Here is a 21348-nt window from a genome sequence, read left to right as displayed (position 1 = left end):
TAACCTGCCTTTATGGAAAGGAAGTATCTACTTCTGGCTATACCTTTACCTATGTGCTTTCACAGAGCAGTCAGACGTGTCCTGTCAGCTGGAACGGGTTACATTCTAGAGCAGTTGATTGGTCGCATTTCTTGTTTACTATTTTGAAAGCAAACCTGATACGCCAGCTGCGCACTTTTCTGGAAGTAAGGGATCTCGAGACGGTTGTGCACGCGCTGGTAACCTCACGCCTTGACTTCTGTAATGCACTCTACATGGGGCTACCCCTGTGCTTGACTCGGAAATTACAGCTGGTTCAAAACATGGCAGCCAGGCTTGTCTCAGGAACATCTAGGAGGGACCACATTACTCCGGTTTTGAGGTCCCTCCACTGGCTGCCTATCAGCTTCCGGGCCCAGTACAAGGTGTTGGTTATCACCTTTAAAGCCCTAAATGGCTTGGGTCCAAGCTATCTCAGGGACCGCCTCCTCCCGTACAATCCTCCCCGCGCTCTCCGGTCCTCTGGGAAGAACTTACTGCAGCCTTTAAAATCTAGGCTTGCGGCGACCTCCCAGAGGGCGTTCTCTGCTGTTGCCCCCAAACTCTGGAACGACCTGCCAGATGAGATCCGTCAGATAACATCATTAGACAGCTTTAAAAAAGCGGTCAAGACGGATCTCTTCCGGCAGGCCTTTCCAGACTAACCATCCCAGCCCAGGTTCCCTGATTCCCTCATTCCTCCCGTGGCCCCATCTCAGTGATGGTCGAGGATCAACAGAGGGATATCAGGGTTTTAATTGCTGTTTTTATGCTTGATGTTGTGTTTTTAATATGTTATACTGTTTAATATTGTCTTAAGGGGGGGAGGGATAAAGTGTTTTTAATTGTTATATTTTATATTTTACTGTTGTCAACCGCCCGGATTGGTTTGCCATAGGGCGGTATATAAATAAATATTATTATTATTATTATTATTATTATTAAACTTAGTGCAATTTACATAGGATTGGTTGCATGACCACAGTGAGGTAGCTGAGATTCCAATCTGTTATCTTGGGAAATTATGCCATTGTTTTTCTTGGTATAATGCTGAGAATTTGATCTGCAGATAACATTTTTATTTTTTAGTTTCTAGCTTGGGACAGCCTTCATTATGTTAAGCAAAATCAGATCTTCCAAAACCCTTGGAAATTCATGGGATCACCATAAATTGACAGCCAACTTGAAGGTATAGAGCCATTGTACTGTCTATTCTTCTTTATTGGTCTGAAACATGGGTCACCTATCGCCAACACCTACGACTCCTCAAACACTTTCCTCAGCGCTGTTTACGCACAATTCTAAATATACACTGGACTGACTATGTGACGAATGTTTCTGTCCTTGAAAAAGCAGGGATCACCAGCATTGAGGCCATGCTATTGAGAAAGCAGCTGCATTGGGCAGGACACGTTTCTAGGATGGAGGACCATCGCCTCCCAAAAATAATATTCTACGGTGAACTCGCCACGGGTCAGCGTAAGAGGGGCAACCCAAAGAACTGATACAAGGACTCGTTGAAACAACCTCTCAGGCTTGGCCAAGTTGATCACCAACACTGGTGCGCCCTGGCCTCGCATCGGGAGGCATGGAGACGCACTATCCATGATGCTGCAGCCTTTTTTGAAAACTCACACCGAATGAGTCTCGAAGAGAAATGACAACGCAGAAAGAACCACAACCCGGAAACATCACCCAAGGAGACATTCCACTGTGCTTTCTGCAGCCGGACTTGTTTATCTCGGATCGGCCTTTTTAGTCATCAACGCACTTGTAGAAAGCGTGGGATGAGTCCTTCCTGAATCTTCGTTCGCGAAGAAAAGCCAGAGAGAGAGAGAGAGAGAGAGATATCCAAAGGCCCCCCCCTTGCATTTTCTCAAGTGTCCACTATGTGGTAGCAGAGGCAGTCCAAACTCAGTTCATATAAATTAAGCATCCAGTTGTTGCAATGAGCAGTACTGATCGAGTCACTCCTAACTTCACCAGTTCTTGTGGTAAAAATGTTTTTAGATTTTTTTTCAGCTGTTCATTTAACATTAGATCTGATTAATTTCCCCTTTAACTTTAAATAAAAATCTTAGTTTTTGTTGTTGTTGTTGTTGTTGAAGTTGTTAAAACATGGTTCTTTGAATGACATATTTTGACTTTTTGAATTTAAATGCAATTGACTCCTACTCTTTCCATTCCAGTATATTCACTCTTGTTCATAGAGTCAGGGACTTACCAGGGCTCATTTTCACAAGCCTGCAGAAGAGATACAGTCGACTCCTCTTATCCACAGATTGCGGTGTCCATGGCTGAAAAATATTTTCAAAAACATAAATTCCAAAAAGCAAACCTTGATTTTGCCATTTTGTATAAAGGTCACTGTTTTACTGCGCCACTGTATATTAAGGGACTTGAGCATCCATGGGTTTTGATATCCATGGGAGCCCTGAAGCCAAACTCCAGCAGATACCAAAAGCCCACTGTAGTTTCTTATTTAATCCAAACGTCTATAAAATAATACTTTTAAAAGACTGAGCTGGGTGATTTTAGAGTCTGTTTAGATGGCTTAACTTCAGTAGTTGGATTATAATGTGCCTTCCTACACCAGAGTTAGCTCCTGGTTATCTCCCCACAGACAGATGAGCAGCTCACTACTAGGAGCTGGGGGGGGGGGCTGTTCTGGCTATTCCCATGTTTCCTTCTTAATCCAGAGGAAATTTTTCACAACTGGGGAGTTCCTCCAGCTACCAAACTTGTTTCTGACAACTAGCATGCTCTCAATAATAACCAAGCACCATCTTCCGGCACCAGAAGTCTCCCGGTCTTATTCTCCATATGTATCACTGCAAAGACTATGCACATTTTCATCATTCTCCCTCATATTATAATTAAAGCCATTCCTGATCTTCAATTCATCCTCCTGCATTTCCATCTATACACTATTCTTCTCAATATCAGTTGCCTTCTTCACAATGCAGATAGCCTCCTATCTCTTCTTGTTGGTTGCCACCATCACCATTGCCACATAAAACCTCCACAGTTTCTAGACTTTCTTTGTCACTGGTTGTTACTGTTCCTGCAACTCAATTGGTTGTTGTTTCCTCTGATACTAATTCAACAATTCCCCCGATTTCATTGTCTGGTCCAGCCACAGTGTCACCTCCTCGGTATTAAGCATAATCCTTTGATTTCAACCATAGTTGCCTTCTTTCAGGGTCTTCAGCCATTAGTATCAACTTGCTACTGTCATTCTTCTTAAAGATCAGTGCCTTGTGCACATGCAGCATTGTACACACATTGGGAAATCATAACTAGAAAGCTACAGGAGTAATGAATTACAAGTAGTATAGAAGAGTAGTTATCTGTAATTTTCCTTTTTAGTAATGAGAACATAACAATATTATATTGCAAAAGTTATCTAATAGATGGGAATGACCTTATACCTTGGGACAGGAGATGATGGTGAATTATCTTTAGTTACCTTTTGTAATTTCTAGGTATTTCTAGACATATTTTGACCAGAGGTCTTCATGCTATATTTTTTCAAGGGGGACTGATGAGTTATATATGTTTGAACATATTCTAGCAAATAACTGGATTATTTTAAAGATAATAATGGCTCATGGGGAAGATTAATCTTGAAAAACTGGAAATTTAAAAAAAGGGCTTAAGTAGTAATCTCCTTTCTTCACATACCATGAGGTCATGGGAATAATCTGGAGGACCATAGTGGTTTTGTTCAAACCATAATCCATCGACCATAGCAAATGAGAATATTTCATGCAGATTATTGCTCACAATGTATAAACAGTCACATGTTGCCTACGTGTGAAAGGGATCTAGGAGTCCAAGTAGACCACAAGTTGAACATGAGTGAACAGTGTGATGCGGCAGCTAAAAAGGCCAATGCTATTTTAGGCTGCATCAATAGAAGTATAGTGTCTAGATCAAGAGAAGTAATAATGCCACTGTATTCTGCTTTGGTCAGGCCCCACCTAGAATATTGTGTCCAGTTCTGGGCGCCACAATTCAGAAAGGACATTGAGAAACGAGCGTGTCCAAAGGAGGGCGACAAAAATGGTGAAGGGTCTGGAAACCATGCCCTATGAGGAACGACTTAGGGATCTGGGGATGTTTAGCCTGGAGAAAAGGTTAAGAGGTGATATGATAGCCCTGTTTAAATATTTGAAAGGATGTCATATTGAAGAGGGAGCAAGCTTGTTTTCTGCTGCTCCAGAGACTAGGACCCGGAGCAATGGATGCAAGCTACAGGAAAAGAGATTCCACCTCAACATTAGGAGGAACTTCCTGACAGTAAGGGCTGTTCGACAGTGGAATGCACTCCCTCGGAGGGTGATAGAGTCTCCTTCCTTGGAGGTCTTTAAACAGAAGCTGGATGGCCATCTGTCAGGGATGCTTTGATTTGGATTTCCTGCATGGCAGAATGGGGTTGGACTGGATGGCCCTAGTGGTCTCTTCCAACTCTACGATTCTATGATTCTAAGTCACCCAATAGTTAGCCTACATATGATGCCTTTTCTTGTGTGCACACATACTATGCTTTTGATTCAAATGCCAGGTATGCTAGTAGTGTAGCAGTGGGGATACTTTGAAACAGAGGCAACATAGGTGAAAACATGGGCAGCTGTCCCAAACACAGTCTGGCCAGCCAGCCAAATGCTGATTCCTACACAGCTGATGATAGCTAATGAGCAAACATGGCCACTGTGTAGCTTGCAATTCAGCACTTAGGCGCGGTTGAGAGCGCCAGAAAGAGGTGGCCGGGAGCCGCCTCTCGTTGCTGCATAGCAAATTGCTCGGCGCTGTTATGTGAAAAAGGACTGCTAAAAAGTGGCTCCTTTTTGTACTGTCACAAATAGCTTGCAGCGACGCAAGTACGTTGCTGCTGCGCAGCTCCATTTGGATGCTGTGCAGCAGTGACATCATCACTGCGCATGCCGTCTATTTGACACCACACAGCAAGGACACCCTCGTCAGGTGCAAGGGGCATGTGGGCAGGGCGCCCCTCACGTGACAAAGGCGTCCTTCGGGGCCGCTTTGTACTGGGCCTTATTTTACTTTAGTAAATACAAGCCTTAAGTAATGTTCAAGTCAGGTCAACGACATCCAACATAGTCCAGGTCAGGTACATGGCATCCTGAGTCAATAAACAGTCAGGTCAAGCACAGAGTTCAGGAACACAACAGGGAGCCAGGTAGGTCAGATAATCTCCAACAACTGGAGGGCAGGGCTGGGAATTTATAAATCAGGAGCTCAACGTAGCTTTCAATAAATCCTCTGAGACCTTCTCAAGTCCTCCCTTTATTGTCTCCACTCAGCGAAGGTAGTAGAGCCCTCCTAAACCTTGGAGGGTCCACTTGCCGACTGGGAAGGACCTCACCTCTTGGTGGTATAGTCTCTTACAAAGTGGCCTCTCAACCTGCAATATAAACAGTCTTGCAAGCTTCCTGCACTCCTTCTCAGCTGCAGTGAGGCAAGGTCATGGTCCCTGCAGGGGCATGGGTTTCACGGGAAGGGTAGCACAAGTAGGAGTGCACCTGTAATTGCTGGAACATAGGCAGCAAGAGGTCCAGAAGCCTGCATCTCTACTGGCCTGTCTGTGGGATTCCAGATTTCCATCGGTGTGAAAAGCCTATTCAGTAAGCAGTTTCAGTGTATCTGGAAGAAGACTACAAGCCATCTCATCCGGGATCTCAAGAGCCAGCTCTACTTTTTACTGATCCTGAAGGGTATTGTAATGCAGATCCTGAGCCAGGAGACAGAAAGCTGTAGTGTAGACTCATAAAGTCACTTTTTCTGGCTGCAACTGACAAATTTGCCAGCTGACAGTCTCAGTTTACATTGGATCTCTCCATACAGTTCCCAGGTCTTGTAGGAAATCCTCCAACCTGTTCAACATAGTGATATTCTGATGCAGTAACAGAGTAGTCCATTTAGTCACTATGGCAGACAGCAAACTAATTGTGAAGGCCACCTCTGGGACATCCTCAAGCTCCCCCTTTGTTGTTTTTGCTCAGTGAAGGTAGGTAGATAGTGAGCAGATCTCGGTTTCTGTGGCGCTGTTAGCAAGCACAGAAGCACACAAATTTGACAGTGTTTCTCACTCTGCTGCTCTAATAAAAGCATAGCCTAATGATGGGGAAGCTGTTAGCAAATCCCTGTCATCTTCTCCTTTCTGGAGCCATCACTGATAATTAGAAAGTAGAAAGCAGAGGTAGCACTTAGCACTTGGGTTCTGATATCTACACTTAGAGTAATCTGATGCCAAATGACGCCATCCAATAGACTCTTGGGATCTGACAGTTAATGAGGGTCTGGGAGTTCTCTGCTAGATTGTTCTAGCACTGCCCTGGGCAAAACAGCACTAGAGCAGAAAGGTCTACATGCCACACCAAAATACAGCCAGGATTCTGCAGCTTGTGGCTGTAGCAGAGTGGTTATCAAACTTATATCTGTGCAGTATTTATCACTTGGAGAGCCAGTGTGGTGGAGTGGTTTGAGTAGTGTACTATGGAGGTCAGGGTTCGATTCCCAGCCAGGCCATGAAATCTACTGAGTAACCTTGGACAAGTCACATGCTCTCAGCCTCAGGAGAAGGCAATGGCAAACCTCTGAACAAATCTTGCCAAGAAAACCCCATGATAGGTTTGCCTTAGGGTCGCCATAAGCTGGAAACTACTTGAAGGCACACAACAACAGAATTTATCACTGCCACTTTAAATCTTGTTTCCTTGCCTCAGTATTACTCAAGGACTGTTTATATGAGGGATGGGCAAAGTGTACCTGTTCTCCAGAGATGTCAGATTATGATTTCCTGTAGGGGAGCAGTTTCTGTGGGATGTTGTCATCGTGTACTTTCAAGTCCTTTCCAATTTATGGTGAACCTATCATGGAGTTATCATAGAATCGTAGAGTTGGAAGAGACAGCAAGGGCCATCCAGTCCAACCCCCCTGCCATTCAGGAAACCACAATCAAAGCATCTCCGACAGATGGCCATCCAGCCTCTGTTTGAAAACCTCTAAGGAAGGAGACTCCGGTTCACTCCGAGGGAGTTTGTTCTACTGTCGAACAGCCCTTACTGTCAGGAAGTTCCTTCTAATGTTGAAGTGGAGTCTCTTTTCCTGGAGATTGCTTCCATTGTTCCGGGTCCTGTTCTCTGGAGCAGCAGAAAACAAGCTTGCTCCCTCCTCCTCGTCATCCCTTCAAATATTTAAACAGGGCTATCAGATCACCTCTTAACCTTCTCTTCTCCAGGCTAAACATCCTCAGCTCCCCAAGACATGGTTTCCAGACCCTTCACCATTTTAGTCTCCCTCCTTTGGACACGCTCCAGTTTCTCAATGTCCTTTTTGAATTGTGGTGCCCAGAACTGGACACAGTATTCCAGGTGGGGCCTGGCCAAAGCAGAATATAATGGCACTATTACTTCTCTTGATCTAGACACTATACTTTTATTGATGCAGCCTAAAATTGCATTGGCCTTGTTAGCTGCTGCATCACACTGTTGACTCATGTTCAATTTGTGGTCTACTTGGACTCCTAGATTCATTTCACATGTAGTCTTGTTCAGCCAGGTGTCCCCCATCCTATATCTGTGCATTTCATTTTTCCGCCCTAAGTGCAGTACCTTACATTTCTCTGTGTTGAATTTCATTTTGTTATCTTTGGCCCAGTTTTCTAGTCTGTTCAGGTCATTTTGAATCTTAATCCTATCCTCTGGGATATTAGCTACTCCTCCTAATTTGGTGTCATCTGCAAATTTGATAAGTATGCCCCTAATTTTGTCCTCCAAGTCATTGATAAAGATGTTGAATAGCACTGGGCCCAGGACAGAGCCCTGTGGGACCCCACTGGTCACTTCTCTCCAGGATGAAAAGGAGCCATTGTTGAGCACCCTTTGACTTCGGCCGGTCAACCAATTACAAATCCATGTAACAGTTACCTTGTCTAACCCACATTTTACAAGCTTGTTTGCAAGAATGTCATGGGAAACCTTGTCAAAAGCCTTACTGAAATCAAGATATACTATATCCACAGCATTCCCTTCATCTACCAAGCTGGTAATTTTATCAAAGAAAGAAATCAGATTTGTCTGGCATGACTTCTTTCTCTGAAACCCATATTGGCTTTTTGTGATTATGGCATTGCTTTCTAGATGTTCACAGACTCTCTGTTTAATGATCTGTTCTAGAATCTTTCCTGGTATAGATGTCAGACTAACTGGGTTTCTTCAGAGGGGGGTTGCCATTGGCATCCACTGAGACTGAGAAAGTGTGACTTGCCCTAGGCCACCAAGTGGGTTTCCATGGCACAGCACATTGTTGAATCCTGGTCTCCAGAGTCATAGTCCAATGCTCAAACCACTACATCACACTGGTTCTCTCTCAGAATGAGAAATGTTTTTTTTAAAATGAGACACATTCTTAGCTAGGAGCTTTTCATCTACTTTACTGCAGTGAATAATGGTCAGCAGGGGGAGTATTAGATCTCCATTCATTTTACATTTTCAATTTATTTGTTTTACATTTTCCACTGTTTTTATTTTAATTTTATTTTACTGCCTTGATTCACAGTGATTATTCACGTTCTCTGAATTGATGGTTTCCATTTTGGGATCAGAAATATATCACAGTTGTTCTTAGAATAATTTCCTATTCATATCAGGAATATAGGACACTTAAGCCTATTTATTTAACTTTTATCTATTTCATAAAACCCTTGTTTCGGGTGGACCTGAAAACTGGGTGGTTTGAATGGAATTGGTTTGGCGGCATGGATCAATACAGCTGCCTGCATTTTTTGAATTCTCACAGGAATATGTGGCTAAGGCGTTGTGTACACCAGCCATTAAGGCTGGCCTGGGGGCGGAGTTGGGATGTGGCATCCACATGGTTCACACCCCAACTCCACCTTCAGGGTGGAGTGATGCCGCACGCCACTCCACACTATGTGCAGCATCATGGCGCTCCTATGGCACTGTGTCCACACAATGCAGCACCAAAAGAGCACCTTAAAGCCACGGCGCCACAGCTATTGTGCCCTTTCCGGGGTATAAAAAGGAGCTGCTTTTTGTGGTTCCTTTTTGTACCCTGGAAAGGCCAGATTGGGTGTGTGGTTACTACAGCTCTGATCTGGCACAGCTGGAGGCAGTTGCAGGCTGCCCTTAGGGGCAGTCTGTACATCCTCTATGTTAACCTAAAGAGCACCTGTACCTCAAAATGTATCCTAACACAAAGAATATGAGCATTGTATGCAAATACTCTATGTGTAGAATGGTTATATTCTGTGTGCATGATAAATAGCCATGCCAAAGCTCCTCTCATATTACTATGACTGCAGAATCACCATTTGGAAGCTATGACAGGTTGATTGATATGAATGCTTCCCCAAGGTGAAGATTTTAAAACATCATATGGAAGAAGATTTTCACCTCTTAGGCCAGGCTTTAGGACTGAAAATGGTGGTATTCTATACAAGGCCAGTCAGAAGCAACCTTCAGTTTTCACTTTCTCTAATCTAGGGCTATCCTGACACTTAAAACAGCAGATTCCTACTTGCAGACTATGTCTCTGTCATACTTATGCCTTAGATTTCTACAAATATATGCATTTCTACATATCCTCCATGTCAGATTTCTACAATTGCCCCTCCTTTCTCTCAGACTTGAGATCCGTGGTTTTGAATATTCATGGAGGGGCAACCTCTGTTATTTTTAATGGGTCATGCCCCTGCAGGCACACACCCCATTCAAGCCTGTGGGGCTTGAATATACATGAGTCTTTGTTTTCGTGGGGGAGGGGGTCCAGACCAGATCACCAGATCACTTGCGAAAACGGAGGGCCAACTGTATTAGGAACAAAGTCCAGGTGGTATTTATAGGAGTTGCTGGCTCTGCTTTTGTGTATGAAGCATGGAATTCTCTTCCTTCCTCTGCCTGGAGAAATCTAAAATTGGCATTGAGGAGGGGTTTGACCTCAGAGGACAGGACTGGCAGGGTTGAACTCACACCTGTTCAAGGGGGTAATACCATCTCAAGAAAAAATATCCCTCCTTTCTCAACTTCATGTTTCTACATAAGATTGGAGAAAGTTGTGTTGAAATCCTCACACAATTCTGACAATAGGGGTGGGTATCCTTTGGCAGATGTTGCCTCCTTGCATTCCTTGGTTGCTGTGAAGATAAGGAGATGGAGGAGGAACTAAATGTGATTTAAATTTCTGGGAGGAAAGATGGGATATAAATGTAATGAATAAATAAATTTCCTATGCTGTATTGATTTGCCAGTGCAAATGGTTTTCCAGTCACCATATATTTATTTTATTTTGGCTGATTCTTTTAAAATCACCTTCCCAGAACAATTGGTGCAGCTGCAAGAAGTGACGCTGTCAACGGTCCCTTATACTTCAGAAAAAGGTTGCCTGGTCTTGCAGAGATCACACTTTTACCAAATAATAAAGTGTGTCCCTTATTTCAGAAGATTAAACAGAATAGAATAAACAGAGAATAACAAATAGGCCAATGCTACTACCATGGTTCGTTTTGATCTTCTGCCTGACAAGCTTAACGGACACTGGCATGCATTGTTGGCTCAGAGGCAATAAAAACTGCATGAAGTCTGTGAGAAAGTTATTTGAATAATTTCCCTCTGTTTTATATGTACTTCTATTGTGCTCATATTCTGATGATTATAGTGACCTTGCATTAGCTTGGTGAAACAACTATTACTGCTCACTGATCATGAATAGAACAAGTAAGTCATCAAATGAGGTACCAGTCATTTAAGGAGCTTTCTCAATAGTGAGACCCATCTCACTTAGATATTTCTCCCTCTGCTGCTGCAAATTTGGCTTGACAATTTGACAAATCTTGGCATTTTTCTAAAAACACCTCACTCTGATATGAGCCGGCATGTGTGGGTGAATGTGTAACAAACAATCAAAACATATCCACATTTTCTATAATAAAAAAAAACTCCACCAAGGATTTTGGACTCCATATCTTATATCTATTCAATTTAATCTGGTGAAAATCATAGTTTACAATCCAGAGAATTTTAGGTATGTCTAAATTCTATTGGTATAAATCCCACATTGTTCCAGTGCATGACTCTTAATGTGGCAGGACTTTTTTCCTGCCCCTTCTCCCATTCATAGCTCTCCATCCTGTCCAAAAGCTGACCACATAGGGTCTTTCGTAGAGCTCCAAAGCAGGTTTGGGGGTGCGTGGGGAGCCTCAGGGGGAAAGGTTCCTCCAGCGTCCAGTTCTACTGCAGGGGAGAAATTCCATTAGCAGAACCATTCCATTATATTAGTTGTTGTTGTGTGCCTTTAAGACATTTCTAACTTATGGTGATCCTATCACGGAGTTTATTTGGCAAGATTTGTTCAGAAGGGGGTTGCCTTTGCCCTCCTCTGAGGCACTGACAAAGTGTGACTTACTCAAGGCCACTCAGTGAGTTTCCATGGGTGAGTCAGGATTCAAACCCTGGTATCCAGAGTCATATTCCACTGCTAAAACAACTATACCAAACTAGCTCTACTTTGATATACAAGCCATAATAAAAACCAAATGGAACCTAAAAGTTTATTTTTTTTTTAATTAAAGATTTTATTCAATATAAAAGATACAAAATTACAATACGTCTGGAAGGAAAAGAGAGAAAAGGGAGAGAGGAAAAGAAAAAGAGAAGGGAAAAGAAAAAAAGAAAAAAGAAAACGAGACATAACATTGAATTACATACAATCTACATACCTAATAGAATGGAACCTAAATGTTTAACTGTGTGACTCTGGATAATTCATGTCCACGAGACCATACTTGACTACCTTCTCCCCAATATTCCCTGGCTGTAATCTGACCCACATTTACTAAGGAGTAAATCTTGATGAACTCAAATGGCCTTACCTCCAAAAACAATGTGCTCAGGATTGGGCAATCCTATACTTGACAACCACTTTCTTCCCAATATTTGCTGGCTGTGATATGATTCGCATTTACTGAGGAATAAATCCTGATGAACTCTATGGTCCTTGCCTCCAAACAAATATGCACAGGATTGGGCAACCCACACATCTCTTTTTGTTTTTCTCTGACTCATTTCCCCCCAGACTTTTAGACACTATGATCACCTTTTTAATTAAATGAGCACCTGCTTTGTAAAGTAAGGGTGTTGTTGCCTTGCTAGATTATTTAAACTGCATTTATTTCTTTAAAAAAAATCCTATATTTCCTTATATATGTGATTCAATTTCCTCACTTTCAACATTAATTAAGAAGCAACAAGTCACATTCAAGTTGGTCTGCCAGTTATCCCTGTGGCAAGCTAAGGGCAAATTTTATCCATTTCAAACAATAACTGGTTTGACAAGCTTAAAACTAAATCATGGTCCAATATGAATAACATGCAGAGTTGGTCACCTACATTAACCATGTATGATGAGATCATTTCCAGTAAACTCCAGAAACACAATAATGTGAGAAACATCTGGCCAATGTGTACTTGCATTTGATTTAAACTTGGAAACCTTGAACCAAAGGGGACTACACGTTTAATCTGACTTTATGCTTTTTTTCCTGGAGATTTCCATACAATTGACTCATTAGACATCAAAAGTTGGGAATGTCTCAGACTTCTGGCTTCATATTATTTACAATTCCCATTCTGCTTTAATGTATTTTTGAAGTGGACTTCTTTCTATTTCTGACTGCTTGTAGCATAATGGGCTGAAACAATATACTCCCAATAGATGAAACATCAACCAGGGTAATCCAAAGGCAGGTACTGTTTTAAAATTAAAATATTAATTAAACAATGATCTTGTTGACCTATTTTGCTTGAGCATATAACATCAGCTTGTGATGAACTTACATCATGGGCTGAGTAGGTTGTGCCACTGCTATCTGCCACACATGTTTTGGGACTAAATCCAAAAACCATGTTTTGGTTTCAAACCATCACAATCGAGTGGGAAAAGATAAACTGGCCTCAGCTCAACAGTACTTAACCTATTCAATCACAGTTCAGAAAGATTCAGAACATGTAATTCCCATCAGAAGATGAGCTTTGAATTTCCACATTTAATGTGGAACAGGGCCCAGTTACCAAATGAAGCATCTAACAAATGACATCTCAGGGGCTTTTTAGTTATCACACCAAATATGGAATATTGACATTTCAGAGACCCATCAGACCAAGATTCTATATGGTTTGGCTATATCCTGCCTCCTGAAAAGGGCTAGATACAAATCCCAATTTCATTCCCTGATATGGCACTTGTTTTCTGGCTAACTGTTGTGGGTTTTTATTTTTGCTGTTAAAGCTGCATATTATTTTCTTAATCTCCTTTTGAAATCAATTGATCCATCAATCAGTTTAGAGGAGTGCTTCTGCAATTTTAAATTTCTATCTTATCAGAGGAAGTCACAATGTACTGGCTGCATTAAAGCTGCATTAAACCACTTTTGTCAGAAAGGCATCACTGTTTTTTTCTACTGGTTGCTGATTGTTGATTCAGCAGAAAAACTCCATCATAATATTCAAATTACACTCTCCCTTTTGGATGATTTTGATCTTACTGTGTATTAACAAAAGTCTAACCTTCATCCTTTATGGACCATCATCTCAATAGGCAGTTGGTTATTCAATATATGCTCAAGCTTTCCCACCCAGAAACTTATACTGGCAATTTTGATTTCTGACACACAGATGTGGGGTTCAAGCCAAGATGTTTCAGGAACTTCTTGGTCTCTCATGGCATCTACCACTCTTGTTGTGCCCTTTGTGAGACTTTGGATGTGATCAGTTATTTATTTATTTATTTATTTATTTATTTATTTATTGCATTTCTGTATCATAGATCTGGTTCACATCAGTGTTATCTTGAAAAACTGCACCATTCAATTCTGTTCACTCTGTCACATTTATTAGTGGCATCTCTGAATTGGTGGATGGATCTAGATCATTTCAGAGGCAGAATGCTTTTCAGGTGACCAAAACCATCAGCCACAATGACAATAGATGCCTTCCTGTCAGAATGGGGAGCTCATTTGTGCCCATAATTCATCAAGGTCTAATGACTACTACAAGATCACACATCAGTTTCCTTGAGTTCCTAGCTGTAATGAAGTCATTCTGAAAATTTGAAACCATCCCCCAAAACCAAATAGTGCACATAAGCCTCCAACAATATGACCATAATTTTCTATCTCAACAAACAGGGTGGAATGTGATAAGAGTTGTTGGTTCATCTGACCTTAGATCTATGGGACTGATGTGTTGCATGGAGATTATCAGATGGGGGATGGGAGCGAAACCCATCCTCATCCTATCCATGACAGAGATCGTGCGAAAGACATTCATACATTCACACTGATCCTGTCATTAAACTGTCAGTGACATAGAATTGCATTAATATGTTATTTTGTTAATACAAAATGAAGGGCAAGGACAGAACAACTGCACTTCACTGATAGGACAATGACAGGATCAGCATGATGTCATGTGAAAGTCTTTTGCACGATCACGGTCAATCACAGTATTATGATGGGACACAGACATGATATACGATGTCGTATCAAAATCATCTTGTGATCGTACTATAAGAACAGGAAAAGGATGAGACAAGGACGTTCCGTCCCCTGTCTGATAATCTCCTATGTCACATAAGCAACTGTACAGGTGCAGAATGACCCATATGTGTGAGTTCACAGAACACCCCTTGAATCACAGTTATAGATATGAGACAAGAGGTCTGGCTGCAGAAGACTGAACCAGAAACTTAGGGCCCATACCACTTTGGAGGTATGATGTAAATGATACACACATCTTAAGAGGCCAGAAGCTGCACCAAAGCTGTGCTCCAGTCCTTAGGACTGGATCACGGCTTTGGTACAGCTTCTGGCCTCTTAGTACACATGCATCATTTAAACAGTATAACTCCAAAGTGACCCTAAGCAGCTTTATTTTGGCCTGTCTGTATGGGCTCTCACTTACTATCTTTAATCTCTGGTTTAAGTTAACTTTTTTTCTGGCTGGAGACTTGCCCAAGGTCACCCAGTACATTTCCATGGCTGAGTGGAGATTCAGACCCTGGCCTCCTGGAGTTCTAGTACGGCAGTTATAGCATTACACTATGCTAGTACTGTTGGTGTTGTTAATTGCTCTTGCGTCGATCCCAACTCATGGCGACCCTGTCAATGAGAAACCTCCAAGCCCCTCTATCCTCTGCTGCACTACGGTTTCTGCAACTTCAAGTCATGACCTCCCTAACTGAATCTATCCATCTAGCGTTCAGTCTTCCTCTCTTTCTATTTCTCTCTACTTTTCCTAGCATTATTGTCTTTTCCAATGTGTTGTGCCTTCTCATGATGTGGCCAAAGTACAATACGATCAATTTGATCATCTTCACTTCCACAGAAATTTCAGGCTTGAGCTGTTCAAAGACCTATTTGTTTGTCTTTTGGCTCTCCCTGGTATCCTCAGCACTCCTCTCCAGCACAACATCTCAAATAACTTCATACTCTTCGTATCCACTTTCTTCACTGTCCAACTTTCACATCCATACATGGTGATGTGGAATATGATGGCTTTATTCCCTGTAGCACTAGATAATGATAAACCAGGCACAGGGTGGCAGCAGATGTTTGCTTCTGACTGGCTTCTTTAGTGACTGGTGGCGTATTGGGATAATCTATATAAAAAGAGCAACAGCGGTAAGTGTTATAGATTGTGGTAGCAGCCTGATTAAATGGCAATGTGGCTTTCAGTAATGAGATTAAAGACCTAAAATTTCCCTCACAGGAACCATGAGATCACCTAGAAAAGCCCCACGTTTGGTGGTAGTGAATGAAATCAAGGGAAGGCTCCCCAAAAATGTTTTTGGTAGCAGTAGGACAAGTAGAGGTTTCCACAGTGTTGTTTAAAATTCATACATATCACATAATGATAATAAGCTCGAGGCAGCCAAAGGTTTCTTTGTAATGTTTTGTCTAACTTACTTTACCTTATCACATTATTTGCCTACCAAAAATTTTTTTCTAGCAAAAATTAGAATTCATACTTATGATGTATGGTCTTATATTATTTTTCCCTTATTCTGCATAACCATGTGAGAATAAAGTTGGCCTCTTGAAGGAATTGACCCCAAGCAATGTGTTCTATCTCAAATTTTTGCTGCCAAACAAAAATGTACACAGTATATGAGAGGAGCAGTAATACAAAGCAGTTGCCATGGGGTTGGACTGTTTAGCAAACGGTATAATGGAAAGTTGTTCATCACTAGCCAAAGGTAAGTACCGTATTACAGCCACGTAGTTTGTAATTCAACTTAGATCCTGTTACTTCTTGACAAATTTGTCATCTAGTTTTTCTTTTCTCAGCTGTAGAAAACATTGAAATTGATGCCACTCTTTATCTATAGCTTGCAGAAAGTATTAACTTCATATAGGTTAGAACCATTTTAGTCTCCTTCCTACCCTGATGATCTTTCCCCTTCTGTCTTCTCTTTTTCTTCTCCTTCTTCCAGTGGTTGTACAGTCTTCTGTCTCTCAGAAGTTTATTGCATTGCTAAATAATTCGCTTTACCTTTCCCGGTTTGAATCTTAATTTGGAATGCAATCAGGTATTATCATACTCAAAATGCCATCGATGCTGCTGGCTGAGTGAAGCCCGGCTAACCTCCAGCTAGAAGCTGCAATCGGCTGGGTGATTTGCAAAGCCGGGAGCGTCCTGGTTTTGAAAAGAGGCTGGCTGAGTGCAGCATCTATCCAGAAGTTTGCTGAGCTGCACTCAGCTGGCGGCATAAGTGACATTTTGAGTATGATAATACCCGAAGAGAAAGAGCAGACAGAAGAGGAAATACCCGACTGCATCCTGAATTAAGATTCAAACCGGGAATGGTAACATGGGTTATTTAGCAATGTGGTTAATTCCTCAGTCTCTTTCTCTCCCCCCCCCCCCATTCCTTAACTATCTGAAGAGTTTGGGAGCCCTGCAGAGGGAAGCACAACATGTAGCTACCTATAGGTCTCCTGAAAAAATATCCCAAGCCTGCCTTCAACGTACAAAACAGACTGCAGAAATAATGCAGTTTGAGACCGCTTTAATTGTCCTGGCAAGTATAGGCAAGTTTAATTAACGACAGTTAATGAAGTCATTCTCATCATTTTTTGCTTTTCCTATTTGCCAGAAAGTTGGAGTTCAGGGGGGCTTCCTTGCACTAAGAATTCAAAGGGGCATCAGTAATCACTACAAAAACACTGTTACACTGAAAGCTGCCCCGTAAGCATGAGCCCCATTACTTCTAATGGGGCTCAAGCATACGCGGAATTTCTTTTTCGCGGGGGGGGGGGTCCAGAATGGATCCCCCACATAAAAGAAGGGACCAGTGTATTTACTGTGATTTAGTATATTTCTATCCTGCCTCTCACAACACATGCTCTGCGCAAGCTACTTTGATGTACTATATCAAAATACAAGATGACAAAATTTTGAATTGTCAAAATGACATTTAAAGTAATTCTTATAAGGATTAACGTTACATTTAAAGATAATAACAGCAGATAACTATTTTCTGGCAAAGACCTAGAACCATGCAAAAATGCATAAACATATATTGCTATATGTAGACAGAGAGAAGTAGACTTTGAGTCCTTCAGATATTTTAAACTCCAGCTTCTAAAATCTATTACTTTTTATCATATTCAGTAGAGCAAGGTTGAAGTCCAAAGCAGTGGCTCTGGTAGTTTTCATATCAGTGGGGTCCTAAATTCAGCATGAGTTTTACTTCAAACTTTAAGCAGCTATCCAAGACATCGAACCTATCCTCCCAATAGACACAGTACTGTTAAAGCATGCAAAAATGCAGATATTCTCTTTCGCAACATCAGTACTTTGGTTTGTTCCTTTAAAATGAAGGTTAAAACTTGCCACCAACTCACTCTCCCAATGTCATGGAAGTAACCAACTACAATTGGTTCAATGCTTCTAGAGAAACAAAGGTTTTCCATCCACATTTTGAAAGGTAGCTTGTATGAGAAAAGACATGCAACTACCTAGTACTTTATTATTGGTAGTGGCCAGTACCTTGAATTAATTCCAGACTACCATCAGCCAAAGGATTATGCTTCTTCATCCACTTCTGTAAAGATGGGTCACCACACTGTTTTTCAGAAGCATCTGTTCAGAGATGAACGTCTGAGTTGGAACATGCAGATTTCTATCTTCTGTAGAGGGTCAGAAAATAATCACATTTGAAGCAAACTTCATTTCCTACAACCAAGGAAAAGAGTCTGGTCAGGCCATGTTGAAGCAATACAGATCTATAACAGAAACCTGACATAGCCAATTTATAATTTTAAAGCAATAAAAAATAAAGTAACCACAAATTGATTATCCTATTAATCATCCTGATCATTAATCACCAGGCGTCACCAGGGAGAGATGGTGGCTCAGTGGTTAAATGAAAGTACTGCAACCACAACTTTGTGAGTTTGATCCTCTCAGGGCTTCAGGTTGACTCAGTCTTTCATCCTTTCATACATCAGTAAAATGAGTACCCAGCTAACACACTGTAAACTGCTTAGAGAGTGCTGAGTTCACTATGAAGTGGTATAAAAATTTAGAGTGCTATTGCTTGCTATTAATCATCATGAAACCTCTCTTTTTGATATGGTCTGGAATACGTACTTCCAAGTAAGTGACAATTTTTGAAAAGCTCATCAGAATTAGGGTTGTTTTCATAACTTTGGGTCAAGTATTTTTTTGTTGTTGTTTGATTTGCTTTTAAAGCTTCTTTCTCTGCAAGTGATATGGCCCAGGCATGGGCACTTTGATTAAGAAAGAGAAGTGTAGAGAAAGAGAAAGTATTTCAGCTATTTAGGTTCCAAATGAGAATATGGTCATCAAACACAATATGCTATTTTTCTGAGTAGATATGCCCCGGACTGATCTTGCCACTATTTATTTGATTAGACAAGCTGCAAAATACTATTTAAAAAGAAAGAAAGAATTGCAAAAAAGTAGGACACTGTCTGGATTTTCAATAGAAGAAGATAGGAAGGTGTATTTGGAATTTATTAATTGCTTAATGTTGCTTTATTGTTCTCCCTACGAATATGCAAGGGACACTCTGTGTGTTCTTGTTTTTGTTCTATTTTATCTAGTGCAATGAATGATTTTAAATTAATTTTTTTCTATTGATCTTTCATGAGTCAACTCTAAAGAAATCTCTGGAAAGATACTAATTCAGTGATAACATGAATGGTCCCTTTGGTGCTCATACGATGCTCAGTGTACTAGATCTAGGATCTGCCTTCTACTAGCGGAAAGGTTCTGCTCATGGGAAATCCCTCCAACAAAATTTTGGGGCATATCCCCCCGATGCCACAGCCCGTCCTATTCTCAAATTCTCTTCCAGGACTGAGGCTGAGTAGGGGTTACCATGTGTAATGACTGGGCCTCCAGTCATTGGAAGACTTCTGCCAGATAATAAGAGTAAGCTGGGAGGAAGACACATGCAAATAAGTAATGACATCACAGCTGATGGAAGGCTCACTTGACCAATCAGTGAGCAGGAGCTTTCTACAGTGGGAATTCGAGGTGGGAATCTCTCCCTCGAGTTAGTCTTACAGCTTAGGAAAACTGTAGTGTTGTGACTACAGCGAGAAGACATAGTTCAGGCAGATAGTCTATGCTAAACTACGACGTGTCACTATATTTCAAATCCATCAAGGCCGGCATATTACATCAATCTATCAGTTAGGTGAGAATGTGTCAGATTAGAACGTTGAGGCCTTATTTATTATTTTTCTGGCTGCTTGTATGAAATGAATACTTTGAGAATTACACACATTGTACCTCCAAGGCCCTTAGGACCTTTCATGATTTCTATCCTTTTGTTCTGTTTTGTTAATTATAATAAATACTTTCTTAAAAGTATCTGCTACTTCGACACTCCTCCTTTACACGTGTCCCAGCTCGGTTGATGCTTGAGAAGATTAGCAAGAAGTAGGACTAAATGTCCTTATCAAGTCCCAGTGTGTGTTAAGGGAAATCCAATACTAATTCACTGGGTGGTGGCAACATGATTCAAGGATCTCCAGAGGTCATCTTCAAATCCACAAGGAGTAGGAACATGGACCAGGAGACTCATGGAGAAGCTAAGGATCTGCTGGGACTAAGAGCCAAGGCAGGCCTGCTGTTTGGCTGCTTAGACCACAGGTGGATCATCACACCATGGAAAATTAGAGGGGCAAGGAAGTCTGTGTTTAACAGTCTATTTCTATGCACAACTGTTACTTCTGAAGCTGAACTAGTAAGGGTATATTATGGTGACCCTGCAATCACTGGCATTGACTAATGGTTATACTGTAACTGACGTACAAGATGCTTACTAGGACATAGAGATGTCATATCCCTGTGCCTCTGAGATGCTACCTGGCTGCAAAGGTAGGGCTTTTGGGGGATGGGGTGGCATCATCAGGCATGGCTATGATGATGAAGCTATGACAATGTCATTGTTACATCTGATGCAACATCTCACCCATAGCTTCTCACTTCTAGCCTGTTTGTCATCACTGTTTTTGTTATTGTGTGCTTTCATGTCATTTCTAACCTATGGCAACCCTAAGGTGAACATATCAGAGGGGTTTTATTGGCATGTTTCTTCAGAGGGGGTTTGTGATTGCCTTCCTCTGAGGCTGAAAGAGTGGGACATGCCCAAGGCCACCCAGTGGGTTTACATGGCTGAGTCAGGATTTGAACCCTGGTCTCCAGAGTCATAATCCAATGCTCAAATCACTACACCATGCTAGCTCTCTCTCTATTTATCTACCTAGAAGTTAATTCTATTTACTACAATGGACATTAGTCCAGGGAAGTGTGTGTAGATGTATGAACTCTATTTATGGCATGTGTACAGATGTGTGGCATACCTCCCACCCCTCATCTTAAAGTGCATATGGAAGCCCAAGTCAGCTTAAATAAGAGAAAATGGTCTTTCAAATAGCTTGGTCCAAAAACATTTTGAATTTATTAGGTCATAACCACCAGCACTTGTGCCTGTAAACCAGCCAGTAGGGCATTAAGCTGTTTTAACACTGGAGTCACACATTTCCTGTAAATTGCCCAACTACCAACTCATCAGCTGTCTGGCCACAGAATTCTGAAGAACCCAGACAGATTTTGGAGTCAGATCCATGTAATGCATTATGGAAGCCCAAACAGGATGCAAATGTGCATCAACACTGCACAATTACACCACTTTAATACCACTTGAACTGACTGGCTCCTTCCTATGGAATTCTGGAATATGCAGTTTAGG

Source organism: Sceloporus undulatus, chromosome 2 (assembly GCF_019175285.1).
Source record: "Sceloporus undulatus isolate JIND9_A2432 ecotype Alabama chromosome 2, SceUnd_v1.1, whole genome shotgun sequence".
Lineage (NCBI taxonomy): Eukaryota > Metazoa > Chordata > Lepidosauria > Squamata > Phrynosomatidae > Sceloporus > Sceloporus undulatus.
Note: the sequence above shows the minus strand (reverse complement) of the source record.